We start from the raw sequence: 19,168 nt of genomic DNA, 5'->3' as shown, positions 1-19,168 counted from the left end.
CCATAAACTATAAAGTTTCAAGCAAAAAGCCTCTAAAAGCAACCTAATCCTCACACAAACTTGATAATACTGGTACAATTCAAGTACAGTATGTTTACAAAGTTCATTGACTGCAAAAACATACATGTATAGGTGATTGTGTAAATATCCCTTTGTATGTTATGGAAGATAAGATATACAGGCTTGCATAGATGTTTGTTTACGATAATACCATTCACCCATGGGCATGGGCCTACTTGCTTATTTTCCAACTTTGAAAACAATATGACCTAGCTTTGTTTTTCCCTTGGCACAATGATCACGTTTTTATTTGAAAAGGATTTCCATGAGACAAAATGGACATCTCTCTGTCTATTGATAAACTCTAGCAGCCTTGCTGTTTATCCTTCAAAAAGGATTAATGCTGTTTGACGAAAAGAGCATTATATATCTAACTGCCAGGAAGGAGATTCTATTTTACTTGAACAAAAAAAACATTTAGAAGCAATCCATGGTGATTAAATTTGTGGTATAGGCTACGTGGGATGAACGATCTAATTCTAATCAGTTTACAAAATTGATCGATTCTCCGTTTCTCTACCGAATGGGAACTTGTCCTTTTTCACCTTCTGATGAAAAAAGAAAAAGCAATATTCTTCTAATCCTCTTGTTTGGTGAACAACACTTTCCAGATCTTCCGAAATTTCAAACCCACAACAGTCAGGCCTTCTTTTCCAATAAACCTAAGAATTTAACACCTCTGACACCGACTGATGATGGAATGACTATTGTGCTAAATACAGAACAATGGAAAGCAAGAGGGACAGGGTTAAATCGAGAAATATTGAGGTTGTTGACTGTGGGGGGGGGCAGCAACCGACGATTAACCCCTAATGATTGCCAGTAAAACACACAAGGGTACAAAAAACCACAGGGAACAAAGTGACTGGAGCCCAACAAAGAAAGAAGGTATTAACTGTGAATTATTGGCAATAGAGGCTCTAAATGAGGGAGAGAGATACTCTTTGCAAAGACGCAAACACAGGTCCTATTGTTTGGATGCTTTGTTCTCTCTGATAGTGAACTCTGGTACATGCTGGCACACATGCCCCTCTTCCCATCGTTGAGATGGGACAGGTTCCCACATGGCATTGTGTACATTTACAGGTAGTAGGTTGGAATACGGAGGATCATTGTGTTTTAACTCAATACAACAATTTTTCCCCAGTTCTCTCACCAAAACTAAACTTGAAACTCCTCCCCCCCAAAAAAAAATTTTAAAATCCCCAAAAGATGAATACAGTGAGATACCCAATATTCTATTGTCATGAACAATACATGTAGATTGGTGAGTATTTGAATGAAGAAATAAATGATCTACAGAAACTAAAATAGCTTTTGTTCTGTGTTTGCTGAATTCAACAGAACCAAACACTTCCTTCAATCTTATCCAGAAATGAGTGTGCGGACAATTAACCACAAACAAACAACATTCAGTAATGTGGACTTTGACACATTAAGATAATTCACTGAAAATTATGTGTAGGGAGAAAGTCCCTGTTCAGACAATGGTCATATAAAGCTAGGGCAGTGAATTGCTAGTGAGAAACAATTACCCGATTTAACTGAAAATGGGTAAAAGGACCAAATATTCAATATCATGTGGCTTGCTAGGTGCCGTTCACTCCCGATCACCACATGACTCCATGCGAGTTCTCTTTTTCTTTCTATGTTCAACTTTTTTTTTTTACTAAATCATTTGCGGGTTCTCATTGGCGACCATGGTATGAATCATGCGGATTTGAATGCCACTGTTTGCTAGGCTGTGGGGAGGGATTCCATGAAACCGGTTTAGTTAGTGTAGCCAAGATACACAGACAAAGACAGATAAAAGGGTAGATAGAAGAATACATGATGTAGAGCAGGAAATGGGGGAGGGGTGAAAGAAAGAAGAGGGGAGAAGATACAGGATAAGAAAGGAGAGGGGGAAAAGATAAAGCCAAAGGATAATTGAGGAGAGGGGAGAAGAAAATAAAGGAAACAAAAGGGTTGGATAGAAATGGATAAAATAGGGCAGGAAACGGGGATGGTGAAAGAGGAAGAGAGAGGAACAACAAAAGAAGGGATGGAAATTATAATAGATAATAATGTAACAGGAAATGGGGGAGGGGTGAAGGAGGCGAAATAGGAAGAGAGGGGAAATGAAAAGGATGGAGAGAAATGAGAGAAGAATAGAACAGGAAATGGGGAGGGGTGAAAGAAAGGAGAGGGAAGATAAAACCCCCCCAATAAAAAAAAAAGTTGGCACATGTGCATATGTAAATTGAAATGATCGGGGCATTCAGTAATGTGTATATGCCTTAGCTGTACTTACATACATATGAAGGGGAATGGGTACCAATGAAAACAAAAACTGAACGAACAATGAAGAGAATGATAAATAGGGACAAATAACACATGAAAGTAAAGCCAAACCAGGGAATTTATGCGATTTAATCCGAATGGGACTATACACTTATGACGTAGAAACATCAAAATATCGACAACAAAGACCGGCAAAATGGAATATTCCCCGTAGATATACATGTACATGTGCAATATGCCTACATCATCAGCATGCCCATGTGGCAAACCCCTATGCTCCCATAGCAGTAGTATCGCACAGCACACACATGCATGGCGTTTGGCATGTGACCTCAACTTGAACCTGAACCAGATGATATGCCTCCTGATCCCCTAACCCAACCCCACCCCCTAACCACAACCCCTCTCCCCCCCACCACAACAAATCCCACCCCACCCAACCTGATAATGACCAGACGACCCCAAAATCCAACAGCTTGGTAAAAATTGGCTTAGAACCTTTAATTTATTGGTTATAGCAATACTTCCATTAGACTGTCTCAGAATAAGGATACCATAATAACTTTTATGTCTAGACAATTAAGGAAAGATTTCTTTACTTTGGAATTTAACTCACTCACTGGAACCAGACAAAAGCAGGAATGTATAACAGTGGATTTTTATCCATATGGTCCAACAATTGGGTATAATTGAACCTTTACAAGTACAAGGCCAACAAAACAACTGTAACAAAATTTGATTCCTTGTTTTTTTCTTTCTGATAATTTTGTTGTGCAAATCAATTCCAGAAAACCGGAGATGCCTACATAATGTACAAACACATCCAATTTGTTTTTCTGCACTCACTGAATGCAGTATAATTTATCAATATGCATTACATTCTGAACCCATATCATTTAGTTCTCTACTCAGTTTTTTCATTAGCGTTTCAATTGCACTTTATATTTGTCAATTATTTGAAACATAAGAAAAGCATAAGTGTCTCTTACAAAATACATATAGGCCTAGAATTCTTTGTCTTCAGTTTTACTCTATATTCTGCATTGAAGACACTACATTGAAGGAAATGCTTGGTGCTTTTTGTCTTGATGCAAACAAAAATCCCTGCTTTCACTTTTTGACATCAAAGTAGATGATACAATGCGGTTTGTGTCTATCCTGCTTTGCATTTCTTTATGCACGAGGATGACCATTGCGTGACAGCGGCTTTGTAACTCAATTCCTGCTCTCGACTTTCAAAGTGATTCATGCCGTTAAACTTTCAGTTTCTACTCTCAACAACACGAGTATCCTGTAAAACTCATGGAATATTTTTTTCCTCTCTGTTTTCTTAGTTGTCAATTATTGCTCTTTCAAAATGGGACTTCAGTCAAGTATTCTACATCACTAAATCAATATGCTACAAAGTAGTGATTATATGCAAACTAGGATCATGACACTATGATCGTTTACATCATGTTTCAAAGAAAATTGATAAATTGCAGCAGGCGGATGTTAGGAAGAGGAAGTCCATATTTTGGAAATCTGCCAGGTACAGAGAACTTTATCATCTTTTCTTTTGTTTCGCACACCAATCTACAAACAATAACAAAAAGTGATGTCATTTCACTCTGAAGCGTATGTACATGATATAGGAGAGTCGGAAGTCAACGGCCAACAGCAGATATGAATGGAGATAATTATATTCCTGCACTGCTTGTGTGTGTGGAATAGGTACCAAACCCTTTACGCACATATATGGTCCCTACTCTGCTGGCTGGAGGCATAGGCAAAAAGGAAAATAAAGTGTGCTCTTTCTCCCCATAAATGAGAGTTAAATGGTGAATATCCAGGAAAGAGGGTAAATGGATGGTAATGAACATTAATACTTACAAATTAAAGGATGGAGAATAAAAAAAATACAGGCTTATATCCAAATTAAGAGTATTCACAAAGATGTAGCAATCCGAATTGGTAGGTATGCAGCAGTTGGAAACAAAGAGAATTTGTGATGCTCTGCTCGTATCAGCTGTTACCGGCAAAACACACACACACTGAAAATATTTGATGCACAACAACAAAAAAATGAAAAGCTCTGCAGCATAAAGGGGGTAGTTTCCATGTAAGAATTCACTTGGTAGTCTGAATAAGTTGCTTGGCTGGCATCAGGTTTTATACAGACTGCTGAAGGATAAAGAAAAAAAGAGATTCCTGTGTGTGACCTCACAGAGAGAGAGATAGAGAGACTCAGGGCTGATGATGTCACAAGGCCGGGTTCTTTCTGTCCTTTGTGTTCCACTCGGAGGAACGGTTCACCCCCACCGCACATTCAGAATCGCCACATGGTAGAGTTTGCAACTCATTTGCATAATTGTACTCAGCCTCCCCACTGCTGTGTGTGGACAGTCATCCTGCTTCCCCTGGACTGCTACATTCTACGCAGGGGTGTGTCAACAGTGGAGATTAGCTGGAGGGATTGAAGGAAGTGATAATTTGATGGCTCCAGTACATAGTCTACAATGCATAGACCCTAAGTGATGATATCATCAACAGAGGGATGTTGACAGAGTTAAAACAAAAGCCAACTTGTTGCTTTAAAGTAGATATGATTTGAGTTTAGGAAACAATAATGCTAAATTAAATCACATCTCTTCTGGTCTAAAATCCAGACCCCTTCATGTTTCAACAAATCACACCTTTGTGCCTGCAGTCCAAACTAACATACTCCTCTGTTTTCTTTGGGGGAAGTTACAATTGAAGTTGTTTAGCCCATCGCATTGTGCTGAGGATATCACGAACTTCCTTATTCTAAGAAGTTAGGACTTTAAAGAGTTTCAATCTTTCACTGCCTGTCACGGCATCTGAAAGTACCTAACTTCAAATAAACCTATTAGTATTTTTCTAAATGTAACGCATAAGGTAATGTGATGATAATACGGTTTTGAGATACGGAGCAGAATGCCATTATGGGGTACAATTACAAATGTTTTTGGAATTTATTTCATTACAGATGCTGCTTTATTCAAATTTCTACTCATACATCCTTTAAAAGATGCACAGGATGGTCAAGATGGTGATTCACTCAAAGAAAGCATGTTCATACAGAAGATAATTATAGATTATAAAAAAATCACCATGTTGTATTAATTGCTTATCAAACATTTTGTTTTACATGTTCAATATAGTTTAGGCATATGTGGCATAAAACCAGCAAAATATACAAATTTGCTCACAGTCGTAGATTGTGCAAAATGCCAAGGAAAACCGTGAATTTATTTTCTTGAAAGAAATATTCTACCTATCCCCCATCTTCAATTATTTAGTGGAGAATGAATGTTTTTGACTCTTTTTTTAAGACAGATGTTAGTGCTGTCTGCACAATGCAATCAAGAAGAGTGTTGACTTTAAGCATTGAACTGTAGCAAACACGCATTGCATCATCATGGTAATACAAGATGCTATTAGTAAGTGAAGCTGGCTGACGGACGCAAATACCATAATCATAATCATTATGCATCAGAATTTCTGGGCACGTAATATTGCAGAATGACAGCTCTAATTCCTCACTAACACATGAAAATGGACAAGGGAACTGATGCACAGCGGCGTTAATGCAGCCTCGAAGATATGTATAGAAAACAAAGCTCATTATATTCGTGCCCTACTTTCTATTCCTATGGTATTCCTTCTGTAGTTTTCATCACGATTCCCCCCCCCCCCCCCCACAAGGCTCATTAAAGGGGAAGTTCACCCTGACAAAAAGTTTACTGTAAAAGTAGCAGAAAAAAATTATTAAAAAATATTGCAGAAGGTTTGAGAAAAATTCATCAAATAATTAAAAAGTTATTAGAATTTCAATTATTCGATTTGTGACGTGATATGCGAGCAGCATTCCTACATAGCGAATGGTAAAAAATCAATGAAATGTAATTTTCTCAGAAAAAATGAAAATGGTTTTCACTGTACCTTTTGTATATCAATAGACAAATCATTTCACACCCGATCGTGAATAGAAACAAAAACTAGAATTTAATTCGTCATGCGGACGAATTAGGTGGTCTGTCTATTATTTCCATCATGATCACTATTACCATGTTCATGCACATCAATATGATCTTCATGATGACAATGGAATGCTCATTATGGATGGAATACTTGTGAAAGATGGGAGATGATAAAGCACTGTGAAAAGGGTCTCTTTGATGTATGACAATACATGTGATATGAAAAAAGTAATTATAATCTCTTTTATCTTGCTAAATTAAATTTTTGTGCCTTTTAATTATCATAAAGAGTCATGTAAGAGGTGGCAAAAAGAAAAAAAAAATGGAAAAAAAAATCATCTTGTTCACCCCAGGACTCGAACCTCCGCCCTCGAGAAAGCAAGTCAAATGCGTTATCCATTGAGCTACGATATTCCCCATAGGGATTACACGTAAGCAATTTTGAGAATTACAATTCCAATTTTGCAAGTGAAATACGGGCATGATCCCGGCATCTGATCAAAAAATGAAGGGCACACTTCCGATAGCCCAGAATCTCAGCTACAACATGTTAAAAGCTCAAGGAAAGTTGACAAGAAAAAATGGAGATATGGCTCACGAAATAGAGGAATGTCGAATCTAGTTTTGGGAAAAAGTCATGTCCCATAGAGATTACACGCAAAATGAGGAAAAATGACATGCCTCTTTTCATCGCTGTTTTACGCAATGATGCGTTTCTCAAAACGAATATTCATGTTAACTGAGGAGAAAGAGTACATTATAAACTACAACATACTGAAATCTGGGCGAAAAATGATCTATATTCGAGAAGTTACAGCCAAATTTGCATAAATTTGATGACGTCATTTTTGAAAAAAATGAAATTTTTAGTTTGGGCGCCTATTTGATGACGTCACGATATAATTTAGGGACAATGGTGACATGAAATCAAATCTACAACTCATACTCTATCGATATATGAAAAAAAAATTGGGGGTCAACGGACTTTTTAAAGAGCTACAGTGAATTTACAATAGGCATGTTTTTGCCCATATATGGCCTATAGTGAGAGCTCGCGCGCACACGTGCTGCAAAGTTTAACGGGTGTTAATTTCGTTATTAATGGTTGTAGAAGGTTGATCAAGGTATGAAATTGCTCAGAATTTTATTAGCAATGCAATGATATTAAAGAAACGGTTTTTCTGCGTTGCGTTAAGGTGTAACGCGCGGAAACGCGCGCGCATATGTGCGCGCGCGCAAATTTTTGAAATGCTTAAAATGACCTGAAACGTACCCAAAAAAATTTATAGGTCATTTGGACGATTTTTTTACCTTTGACGCGCGCGTACGCGCGCGTCATGACCTCTACATGACCTTTGATGACATTGACATTTGACCCTTGACATGAAGTTGATGTCATGTAAATATTGTTAATTTTTGATAATTGATAATGAAGATATGATCAAATGAAGAATTTTACAAAATGGCGCGTAGATGACGTCATCATGACCATATGACCTTGAAAAGCTTATTTTGCCGTCTCTATGATAGATTCTATATATGACGAAAAAATCAGCAAAATTGATTCAGCCAATTTCGAGAAAAGTTGGCGACAAAAAATAGGTGCCATGAATAAAGAAATAAAGAAAGAAAGAAAATTCTGACGAAATCAATAGGTGATCTGTCGTAGACAGACCACCTAATAAGTCATCAGGAACCATACAAAATTTGAAATTCATGCATTTTATATTACATAACACAACGGGCAGCTGCTCGTTTATGACGTCACAAATCCAAATGAACTCTAATAACTTTCTTACTCTTTAACAGATTTTCCTCAAACCTTCACCAATATTTTTTATTATTTTTTCTGCTATTTTTACAACAAAGTTTTCTTCAGGGTGAACTTCCCCTTTAAATGCAAAGTTTTGATCAGCTTTGGAAGGCCACAGAATGGGGAAGGCATCTCCGGCCAGTGCCAGTAGGATGTTACACGACACAAGCAGTATCTCCAGAGCTGAGATCCTCTTTGTTCTGTGTTTCTAGGTTGATAGTCTTTGACATCCTTCTTGCTACCATCATGATAACATCCTTCTTCCTCTCTCATACTGCAATGTCAGCACATCATGCATTAAAAATAAAGGTTTGAAACACTAAATACAACTTGACAATTAATATCTTTGAATATGATATCCCTTCTTTAAAAAGAAATCTGTGTAAATGAACATATAAATAAATTAATAAAAAAATCAATCAACCAATTAATGAATATATCAGTAATTTATTTGTTTGTTTTGCTCTATTTATTTTGGTTACACTTCGTAATTCCAAAGGTTCTTTATTCCGAAGGTTCGTAATTACAAAACACGTAAATTGCCTATACCTCCATTTTCGTTAATCCGAAAACGTAAAAGAGTTCGTTAATCCGAACATTTGTGGCATTATTCCGAAGGTTAGATAATCTGAAAACGAAATAAGGTTCGATGTTCCGAAGGTTCGTTTAACTGAAAACGAAATAAGGTTTGTTGTTCCGAAGGTTCATTAGTCCGAAAACGAAATAAGGTTCGTTAATCATTAAGTTTTCGGACTAACGAATCTTTCGGAATTACAAACCTCACTTCGTTTTTGGATTAACGAACCTTCGGAATTACGAATGTATGCGATTTATTTCATACTGCAGGGCTGGCCTGTTCAATTTGTGAATGGTAATCTAAAAACATACATGGATAGTACTGTTAAAATTAAAAAAACAAATTCATTACATTTCTCCCCTTACATTAACACACCCTCTATTCAGGGGAGGGGGGGAGAGGAAATCCACATATGTTGCCATACATACCAATTTGAAGAATCGCTTTTTATTATCAAAGTATGCAAATATCCTTTTTCAAGACTATTTCACCTTCCCATCATTTCACCGTAGAATCCAATTCCTCTCAATTGTTTGGTATAATTCATTTCTGACATCTTTCGCTCGCTCAGCTGCTCTTGGAGCCCCATTTTTTTGCGAACCGAGGCAATCAAAGGTTAAGTGCCCCTTTCAATACCCTCTCTTATTTATTCCGACCCCGCCCCCACCTCATGCACCTCTCCCCACCCTCTCCTCCCCCTCTCTCTCTCTCTGTCTATCTGTCGATCTATAAAGGAAGATATGTAAGGATATACTTTATCCTTCTATTTATAAATGACCATGCCTAAAATGGGGTTAATTCTTTGGGGGGTTACCAAACTGTACATGAGTTTCAAAACTAAACTAAAATGGATGCTAAAAAGGTACGGGTGAGTCAGAAATGTGGTTTGTGTTGAGCTCAGCGCCCCATGACCACCTTTCCCCCACAGAATGACGTCTAGAACAAATTATCACCTACCCCAAAATAGACCCATCTTCCTCAATTTTCATCATGATAATCATTTCCTCAACTTCTTGTAGCCTTAAAATAGAAGTAAATATTTTATTGATATGAGTGTATGATATACATCAGCTCTCCAATGTGATAAAACACGAGGAATGAGAAATATCTTGTTTCTTTCACTCTGTCAGCCCCCCCCCCCCTTCCCTCTCCTTTCTGCTTCTTGTAATATTTTTGTATTTCCATCTGAAGGTGAATACTTCCACAATAGAATGTGCTGACACTTCATTTCTCCACCACACTCAAAACATGTATTACCAATCTAAGTTTTACTTATGTCCAAAGCACGAACACTGACCACTCATCTAATATGAGATATTATCTTAATTTACTGAACAAGTAATCCATGTTCAGGATACGCAAATTCAGGATTGGCGGGCTTGGGGTCGTGGGTTCAAACCCAAGAATTGGCGTGGTTTTCCCTCAGCAAGAAATTTATCCACACTGTGCTGCACCAACCCAGGTGAGGTGAATGGGTACCTGGCAGGAATTTATTCCTTGAAATGCACTGAGCATTGGAAGGCTGCTTGAGCTACAGCTGGGGTGATAATATACAAGTCCTTTTGGAACACAGAGACGTTATTCATCACTGATATGCGCTATACAAGAACTATCTATTATTATTATTCATAATTTTGCTTTGCTGCAAGCCCTGTGGTTTGAGTAAAGTCCAAATCGGCTTGATGGTGTCATTGTGATTTGGATTTGAATTTACTTTTATTCCTACACGGAAGCTCAAAACAGACTGAATTTTGATTTGAGCAGTCCTATCACCAAACGAACTCTGATCGCTGAGATTTTATTGGTTGTAATGTTCATACTAAATGCTATTAGAATGTCTTTGAAAATCAGATTGCAGGGTGCTATACATAACTTTTTAGAAGCAGTTGCCCAGTCGGCAAGTAATTTTTTAAACAGTTCAAATATACTTGCCCAAAGATCTATTTCACTTGCCCGAAAAATCCTTTAAAAAAGCTTAACCTCTTCAAAAGAAAGTATTGCGGTTTTATTAACCTTTGACCCTTTTCTCTCTTTTGAAATGAACTGATCTACCTTGTTATTGCCATGACCAAAATTAGGGTCAATATCATATATCCCCTAATTTTGCTTGCCCAATTCGGGCAAGTATCTTTGGTCTTTACTTCAAAACACTTGCCCGACTCTAACTTTTACTTGCCCCGGGCAATCGGGCAAGTGCTTATGTAGCACCCTGGATTGCAACGAATCATGTTGTGTGCACTGAGTGATCATTATTCCTAGAAGCGATTTACAGAAATACACGATTCCATGATTATAAATCTACATTATGTCTGTGCTGTGCAGACTTACAAAAAAAGTATCTTAAAATATCATTTTAGACCATGAGACAAACTTATCTCTCATTAAAAACTCAGAAATAGGCCTACTGTATATTGTTCAAGTACAGCTAAAAAAAACCTAAAGAGCTTATAACCTGTAATGAAATATAGAAGCAGTGTGATATTCTTAAAGCTTACGTCATTCAAGACCACTGGGAAAAGACAAAGTGAGATAAAGAGAAAAGAAAAAAACTGATGCATGCTGAATTTCCAAGATCTTTAAGTAAATCCAAAATCAAATTTCTAATTATTTTCTTCAAATATTTTGAGTTGACAACTCCACACAAAGAGTATAGCACATACAAAATTTGCTTTTTCAAAGGCCTTCAGTACACAGACAAGGCATTAATAGACTGCACATTCAGACCCTTGACTCGAATGAAGGGTTTGCACAGCAGACTGGATTGCAATCTTGCAGAGTGAAGAGGGGGGGAAGAAAGACTAAAGAAGGGGAGAGGGGGCGAAAGAGATGGTTGTGGAGAGAGGAAGGGGAGGGGAAAGAGATGGAGAGGGAGAGAGAGAGAGATGTGGGTTAATGAGTGGGAACAGACCAGATGGGGAGGCACGGGGCTAGGTATGACTCGGTTGCCATGGTAACTTGATAATACCATCAACATACAGGTAGATGACTGTGAGTCAGAGGAGACAGCGGAGTGAGACATCCTGCCTCACCGACGCTCACAAACCAATTATAACAGTTCTCTAGCGCCAGATAATGGGGCTGTTACCGCGCTGGGCAGCATCGTTAGGACAAACTCACCCTCGTGCTGCTAAACATGCAGAATGTATTTTATTTCTGAAATCTAAATGATTAAAATCATTCTTTTTAAATAACAATCTGCAAGCAAAAATACCCTTATTGATTATACAAAAAAATAAAAAGACCTCTCCTGAGAGACTCACAATTACATATACAAATGGTGTAAATATTAAAAACATTCGTAGAAATAATGTTATGAACTTTAAAATGTGTTTTTAAGCCTTGAAGATTACTTATCTATGTACACTGTATGTCGTCTCACAACACCAGTATAACTGATGCAAATAGTATGGTTTCTTTCAAAAATAATATGACCTTTGAAAAGTGTTTTTAAGCCTTGAAGATTATAATAAGTTCATTTTCTTTGAATATCATTTCAGATTAACAAAGTATTCAAAACAAAGCTATTCACGTCAAGATAAACATGCAATGTATCTGTGATAATAAAGCCTGCTGATGGTGTACTTCGAGTTCATTACATGTAATCACTACATTTATATAAATACAATGTAAAGTTCTGATTGTGTCGGCGAGCGTCGTTTAGGGAGTAGATTGACTGACGTCTGCTCAAGCGATCTCCTTTCTGAGAATAACTGTTGAGTGTTGACGTTTCTTTGCTTTGGAATTGCGTCATGCCGCCGGTACTAAGAGGCCATATAGGCACAGTGCCGATGGAGGTACGTAATACAGTTACATAACACTGGTGAGTGGGTATAGCAGAGGTTGGAAGAAAGAAAGGCTGTAACTCCTTTGAGAAAAAGTGATGTTCAATCATTTTCTTCTATGCAAATTTACTCAAAATGTATATGTCACAGTAACATGATCGCTAAAGGTATGCTTGTATTGTACATTCTGCTTGCATGGCTGCATATTATAATCCTTTTTCTTAACATTTTTGTTTTTCATCCCTCATATGCATTCTTGGCTCTAGTTCATAAAATTCTGAAAGTCGCACATAAACCAACTCTTACTTCTTACAGAGCAAGCGAGTTAGTGCAATAAATGTGCATAAGAGATTACTTGGGAGTCTCAATTACACTTGAGAAGAAAAAATTAATGTCGCCCTATTCTGACAGGATATTAAATACCGCTCGGAGAAGTGAATGGTTGCTACGTCATCAACCTCCTGGTGTAGATTTACAAAAGGCTACGTTCAAGGCTGCGTTCACTTGGCATTTTCTTACCCCAGAAACATGATTTTCAAAGACGTACGCAGTTGTGTAGCTGCATTTTAGAAATGCAACTTGGAAACCAATTTCTTAACGATTGTGAAGTAGGGCCTCTATGTCTTTCAAATCAAAACATTAACTGCTGGAAAAGGTGCCTAATGAAAGGCAATTTTGCAGAATCATGGTTTTTCAGAATCGATTTGATGCAACAGAGTTCTCAATGCTGAAAAGGATAACACTTGGACAAGCAGTTCCACAGAATGATGGCTGTTAAAAATCAATTGAATGCAAAGGAGATCAACATGATCTATGGCCTGTATTCTGAACTCGGGTTTAACTTAAACCCTAGTTTAAAGTTGTGGTTTAACTATGGAAAGCCAATTGGAGCACACATCCCTAACAGTACACATTCAATTTATTGACTCGTATGACACCCAAATTGTTCATAATTGTCTGGGAATGATAACTGAAGTATTTTCTTTCATTATGATTGCAGAAGGAAACAAAATAGTAAACATAAGAAATATACAATATAAACATAATTTTTTAACTTTTGGCTCCCCTTGAACAGAATCAAATGAAATTACCTCCAAGTATTTGTATGTACAATGAAAAATATATGCCAAATAGCTCTGGAAGAAAATGCTAAATTGCTGACAAATCAGCAAAATAATAATATAGGGTATTTATATTGCGCACGTATCCACCTTGTTAGGTGCTCAAGGCGCTCCTATATTATCCGACTAAGTTGGGAGTTCAAAGCACCACAGCTTTTTAAAGAATTACTTCCTACCAGTACCCATTTATCTCACCTGGGTTGAGTGCAGCACATTGTGGATCAGTTTCTTGCTGAAGGAAATTACGCCATGGCTGGGATTTGAACTCACGACCCTTTGTTTCAATGTCCGAAGACTAATCCACTGGGCCACAACGCTCCACATAAATAAGCATGGAATTCCATCACATGTCGGTTATTTTTGAAGCAATATTAATACACTGTCCCACATATGCTTTTCTGTGTTAGTGATCATCAGAATTATTGATTTTGAGCTAAGATTCCATGATTTTACAAAAATAAGTTTACATTAATGTACTAGATCTAGATGTATGATATTTTGACAATTACCCTTCATTTACAAGACTTTCTCATGATATGATTGTTTGCTGCAACTACCGTCTTTTACCATTAATCGTAACTCAAGAAATCTATCGCAAGACCTAAATAGGCACTTCTGATTGGCTCAAAGTCAAGCTGCGTTTAATACTTTGAGTTGCATTTGATTGCAAGTCTTTCAGTAACAGGCCCCTGTCCTTCCCAGTTTCAATTCATCAAGCTGTGACAAGAGGTAGGTGGGCTTCAAAATAGGGGTAGGAACAGCAATGAAAAATCGATTGAACACTATCTAAAGGCCTGGTCACACCGCCCGAGCGATGTTGGAGCGGACGTGGAGCGGTAGGGAGAGAGGGTCAAATTCGCACACACAAATTGGGGAAAAAATCAAAAACAAAAATAAAATTAAAAAAATCAAAATCGAAAATGGTGAACGGTAGCGAGCGGTGATGATTTTTTCTCTCCGTTCCACGACCGCTCCAACAACGCTCGGGCGGTGACCAGGCCTTAATAAGAGTAACCAAATTTGTGTTTTCATCTGTGATTCATGAGTCCTGTAGCATAAAACTTAGTGACTGATTATTGGCTGATTGTTACGAATAATCATAGGCAATAGTCAATGCAATCAATTCTAGAACCCAACCCAATGATCGATCGCTAAGCTTTAAGTATCAGGGCTCGATAAGGATTCTAGCTCGAGAAAATCGGTTGAACACATATTAAACCTGGACCAACAAACAGAACAGACGTCTGGTAAGGTACACTGTTACTGACACACTGAATTCCTGAAGAAAGGTCGAATATGCCTGAAAAAGTCAAAGATTTTCGACTCGATCTGTATCAATGTAAACAAACAACTTCAAAATGGAGTGACGTACAGTCTACGCAAACTGCAAAAATGGTGAGATTGCCTTACAAATGCACTTTAAAATACTGTTAACCAAGAATGTTTTGATATGAACAATATTTTGTTTTTCCATGCCAGAGGATTTATCTCAAAATATTCAATAAATATTACACAAAAAGCAATCGTCTTTTATCATTTGTGATTTATGATATAAATATGTACTAGACAAGGTATCAATACTTCTTTCATAAAATGATGTCCAAACGACCAAACTACAAAGTATGAATTCGGAATTCAAAATAGGGCTCTGTGAAAATTCTGGAATAATGTGAAATAGGGTATCACTTTAATCAATCGCATTCCATTCAGAAATGTTTTTGGTGATTGTCCATTTGCCCTAATGTTTAAAAGTTATGGGTGGAAGAATTCAACCCCCCCCAAAAAAAAATGATAAAAAAATAGGTGTGCTAAATCTCTATTAGTATATAAAGTTATGAATATACATATATATACACACAAATATATGAAGGTATTGATGAATGTATATAGTGTACATGCTTGACAGTAGCATAATAATTTTTTTTTGAATGGGGGGGGACAAAATATGGCGTATCAGGCAATTTTTAAAAAAAAGTTGCGATGATCGAAGCAAACAAGCATAAATGTTGACATTTTTATGACAAAAATCAAATTCTGTGAGAGATTTTGAAATAGTATTCAGAAAGTAATATATTTCACCCTTGGCCTTCTCTCTGTTTTTTTTTTCTTGGTCGTGAAAAATTGGGGGGAACAAGCAACCCCAGCCCCCACCCCATCTGTATGCCACTGATGCTTGACTTGGAGGCTGTTCTCATTACGCTTTCTAAAACTAGTTTACTGGAAGCCGATTCAGGAAACCAGTTTGGAAGGTCGCTTTGCTAGCGTTCCCACTTGATCACACGAAAGTGGTTTTCAAAATCACTTCACGTAAAGCGCTCTTGTTGCTATGGAAACGCTCTCAGTGGGGTGACACGTTTCGCACGAAATTCGAAACCGCAGCATGGTCATTCTACACCTGTCGTGTGGAGTAGCGCGCTCAAAATGTGCGAAGATCACTTCCCGAAGAACGGTTGTGTCCTCACTTACGCTAAAACCAGTTTAACGAGGCAAAGCGATCTTGAAAACTACATCGCGAGGTGGTTTTCCAAACTGGTTTAGAAGATCGCTTCCAAGACCGCTTCGACCGTTCTCACTACGCGTTAAACTAGTTTCCACTAAACTAGTTTCCAGTAAACTAGTTTTAGGAACGTAGTGAGAACAGCCTCTAGGATATGCTTACAATGCTCTCGATGCCTTTGATATATTTCCAGTATTGACAAGATAGCCTGGATTCCATGTAACCCCAACTAAATTTACCTTTTGTGCAGTGTCTGTCCTCCTGGCCTTGTCCCACTTTTGTCTGCTTTAGCGCCTTTTCCTCTCTTGAGAATTGTTCAATCAGCTGACCACATTGCCACCTGAGAGAAAAATATATTAACAGGTTTATACATTACTCATACCACCCAATGGACAGTAAAATAGTAATCAAGATAGATAGGAGAGTTCAAATTCATGGACAGACAGGCATGCAGACCACAGATAGATCGATATAAGGATGGTCTGGATGGATAGATGGATGGGTGGAAGGGTGGGTGGATGGGTGGGAGGATGGGTGGGTGGGTGAGTGGATGGACGTACGGACAGAAAGACAGACGGACAAACGGACGGACAAACAGACAGATAAATGTGGATGGATGGACGGACGGACGGACGGACAGACAGACAGACAGACAGACAGACAGATAGATAGATAGATAGCTGGATGGCTGGATGGAAAGACGGACGGATGGATAGATATACAGACGGATGGATGGATGGACGAACGGACAGACATACAGAGATAGATGCCTGTATAAAGACACCAATAACAAAGAAAGACAAATGAACAGAGTGATAAAAAGATGGATACAGCATGGGAGGGAAATTGCAATAAGAGAGAGAAAAAATGAAAATTTAAGAGGCTTGTAATCACTTCAGAGGATTTTATTGCTTGTACTGGTCACGGACAACGAACAAGCAAGAGGTCGGTCTCCTCAGAGACACCTATCATGAGTAATATTCATTTTTGTATTATTTACACAACCATATATGCAGGCAATATGTATTAACCCTGTCCTCTTTCTCTTAATCCAGTTCAGCAGGATGAGGCCATTGGTGGCTATCTAATTTGTTTGTGTTTGTCATTCAGACATGTACAATCTGTAAATAATTTTTTTTTTCTGCTCTGAAGCACCTTGAGCATCTAATCAAGATGGAAAGTGAGCGATACAAATATCATGTATTATAATGATATTTTAGCAATTTTGAAACAAATTGAATAATTGTGTGGTTTATGCTTCAGTGTAACTATGATATGTAGTTCAACCAGAGGGCACTCCCATTCTGGGTATCATTTATTTCTATAAATCAATTTTCACCAAAGGATATTTTTCCTTGCAGGATTTCATGCTGGTAATTAGTGCCAAATGAAATATCATATTACGGTTTCATTTATTTTCATTTCCTTAATTATCTATCTGGTTCAACGACATTTGCCCCTGGCGACCATTGCTCCAATCGAAAATCCGCACATTAAGCCCAACATATAAACTTAAACCTCCAAAACTAAATAAACCCAAATCATTTACCTTACCTACCTACCTACCTAAATCTCTCGATCTACTAACTATCTGGCTATTGGTAATGAATGTCCTCAATTTGTCATGTACATTGTAATTAAAAATAATACATATTCTTTATGAAAGAAATATGGATGATGAGTCAAGTTTGTTGCTGTGTCAGTGACATTGCTTGTTACAATATTGATTAGGTTGTCATACAAAATAGAACTGGAAAGCACAGAATCTAACCTGCATCATCAATCAATTGTTGGGGGGCAGCAAAAATAATTGCAAACATATGACTCTTTGGTCATGTAGGGTCAAGATATCAAATTTTTGAGGCCATGCAACTCAGACTGGACAATCACCTGGTAAGTACTGGCCAAAACAAACTGACCTCTTGACCTGGCAATGACTTTAACCATACATAGAGATACTAATGTGGGTCAACTCCAGCTAGTCTACATAAGCAGGCAAGCCAAGTTAGAGATTTTTTTTCACTGATGTCCAGTGCACAGTACTTTCATAAGGGCTGGGAGTGATATAAATCTACCCAGTGAGTCAGCGAAAAATATTCGCCCTGGAATCTCACGACACAACGAATAAACTTTGATATGGGGTCTGAAACATCAGAATAATTGGCCCCTTTCTTCTATCAACCTGTCTCCTGTCTGGTGTCCAGTTCTAAAAATAGACATCAGCTGACCCTTTCTTTGTTTCCAGCTTGACCGTTTGACCTCTACTTTGCCCAGAGCACCAGCCAATAATAGAAATGTTCCTATCTTCAGGTCTGCACTGATGTCTGATTTGAAAAGTGTCCAGAAGGGCTAATTAAGGACATCCCAAAGACACATAGCTTGCAGGCAAGCAAACACAGGCACTTCACATTTCCTCTTTTTTCAAAGCAGATTGTTGTACACATGTGACTTATGCTTTAATTGGCCTATTGCAAGGATGAATGCAGTCATTTGACAAAGTGCTTTAAAATTGATGTGTCACACTTATTTATTTTGGGGACAGTTACCAACTCCATGATAGATTCAACAGCTACCATCCCTTATCAAATTAAGTTAAATTCATCAATGGCGCTATGAGAATTTTGCAGATTCAAGAGACTTTTGTTTTTGCATTTTATGGGATACCATATTCACAAGTGACTGGTCATTTAATTCTCAACTGCAGTTTACCAATGCAATTAATCATGAAATCAGAAATCTGTCATTAAATTGAAGATTTGCGTTATGGGAACCCGACCCTCCCTTTCGGGGGGGGGGGGGTGGGGGGTGCCAGCTGTACACACGCGCGACCCAAAAAACGTGTTTAAAGGGGCATTTTTTTTAAAGTTTTGGACACGGGCTTCGCACACAGAGAAAAACTCATTTAGGGGGTGTTCGGAAATAATTTGGCCACGCATGTGTACAGTAATACTTTTGACTGGCCCCTGGGCCCACCCTATACCCATGTTATGTGTATATTTAAAAGATATGCCAAGAGGGATTAAATATATAAACACCATATTTCATAAATATG

General features: G+C 37.8%; 1 protein-coding gene across 2 annotated transcripts in view; it reads right to left on the bottom strand.

Moving 5' to 3' along the window:
• The window catches only part of LOC121427506 (SPRY domain-containing SOCS box protein 4-like), a 29,524-nt gene extending 13,068 nt beyond the window's left edge, over positions 1-16,456 (bottom strand). The window contains exon 1 of one of the 2 annotated variants that reach the window (XM_041623936.1): positions 16,356-16,456. The gene's annotated coding sequence lies outside the window, so the exon portion shown is untranslated. Of the gene's footprint in view, positions 1-4,215; positions 4,607-16,355 lie in introns of those variants that run through there. The other variant, XM_041623934.1, reaches the window with a different exon arrangement.
• Between the last annotated feature and the right edge of the window lie 2,712 nt (positions 16,457-19,168).

This window comes from Lytechinus variegatus, chromosome 14 (assembly GCF_018143015.1).
Source record: "Lytechinus variegatus isolate NC3 chromosome 14, Lvar_3.0, whole genome shotgun sequence".
NCBI lineage: Eukaryota > Metazoa > Echinodermata > Echinoidea > Temnopleuroida > Toxopneustidae > Lytechinus > Lytechinus variegatus.
This window is presented reverse-complemented; position numbering and strand designations above follow the sequence as displayed.